Consider the following 1,572-nt stretch of genomic DNA (forward strand, 5'->3'; position numbering starts at 1 on the left):
TGGGCAAATGGATGTATCTGGAGGATATCATCCTGAGTGAGGTAACCCAATCACAAAAGAAGCCACTTGATATGCATACACTGATAAGTGGATTTTGCCCAGAAACCTAGAATACCCAAGATAAAACTTCCAAAACATAAGAAAATCAAAAAGGAAGACCAACGCGAGGATACTTCATTCCTCCCTAGAATAGGGAATAAAATATCCATGGAAGGAGTTGCAGAGACAAAGTTTGGAGCTAAGATGAAAGGATGGACCATCCAGAGACTGTCCCACCCTGGGGGTCCATTTCATAATCAGCCACAAAACACAGACACTATTGCATACGCCAGCAAGATTTTGCTAAAAGGACCCTGATATAGCTGTCTCCTGTGAGGCTTTGCCAGTGCCTGCCAAATACAGAAGTGGATGCTCACAGTCATCTATAGGATGAAACACAGGGCTTCCAATGGAGGAGCTAGAGAAATTACCCAAGGAGCTGAAGGGGTCTGCAACCCTATAGGTGGAACAACAATATGAACTAATCAGTACCTCCAGAGCTCCTGTCTCTAGCTGCATATGTAGCAGAAGATAGCCTAGTCAGCTGTCCTTGAGAAGAGAGGCCCCCTTGGTCTAGCAAACTTTATATGCCCCAGTACAGGGGAATGCCAGAGTCAAAAAGTGGGTGGAGGGGAGGGTATAGGGGACTTTTGGGATAGCATTTGAAATGTAAATGAAGAAAATATCTAATAGAAATTAAAAAAAGAAAAAAATTATTTAAAATTAATAGTTGAAGATAAAGAAAATGTGTCATGTGAATTGAAATTTTCAGGGAAAAAAAGCCACACAAGATTCTCCATAGTGGTGTTATCCTTACCTGGGAGGGGAGACACACTGAGCACAAAGGCAGTTTCACAGCATACAGCTTATCCTTTGCACTTTGGCTGGGCCAACACCATCAGCATCCCATATGTGGGAAACTCAGCCTCAAAGTTTGTAGTAGTGAGGGACTGATAGTGCTTATGCTTCCTACTGGGGAAGGCTAGAGTTTGCAGGAAGGATACTGCAAGGTTAAGTAGCTGATTAAAACTCATGCTTGTATACAGCAAAAATGTTACCAGCCCACAGCCAAATTACCCTAGACTGTATTTAATCACTTTAATAGCCATTAATTGGTATTCTATGAGTCTTTCCTAATGGAAAGGTAACTCCCCGATATGCAACTAGTGATAGACCTAAATACAATTTGGTGAACCAATGAATTTATTGATGTTGCTTGCAGAGGTATGGATAAGGAGTTATTGACAGAGGCACGGTTGGTTCATAGGCATATACATTACCAAAAATCCCATTTCACCTGGGTGATGATTCCCTCAAGGATACTGCAAGCTTTGAACTCCCTGAACTACTTCTAGGATCTAAGCTACTTTGAGAGTGTCTTCTTGTAGCCACTGCTTACAGTTCTGTAATATATGAGGAGACTTGACAGTCTTACCATTTTCAGCAGCACATAACATGTCCCCTCACTTTCAGAGTCTCCTCCATCTATGCCCATTTCTGTCTTTGACCTAATGTGGTTTGGACTATCAGATA

General features: G+C 41.9%; 1 non-coding gene across 1 annotated transcript; it reads left to right on the top strand.

The window, feature by feature from the left end:
- The first annotated feature begins 848 nt into the window (after positions 1 to 848).
- Positions 849 to 1,010, top strand: Gm26126. The gene has a single exon (XR_003948519.1). It is a non-coding gene; the product is annotated as a U1 spliceosomal RNA (small nuclear RNA).
- Positions 1,011 to 1,572: the final 562 nt, after the last annotated feature.

Source organism: Mus musculus, chromosome 9 (genome assembly GCF_000001635.26).
Source record: "Mus musculus strain C57BL/6J chromosome 9, GRCm38.p6 C57BL/6J".
NCBI classification, from domain to species: Eukaryota; Metazoa; Chordata; class Mammalia; order Rodentia; family Muridae; genus Mus; species Mus musculus.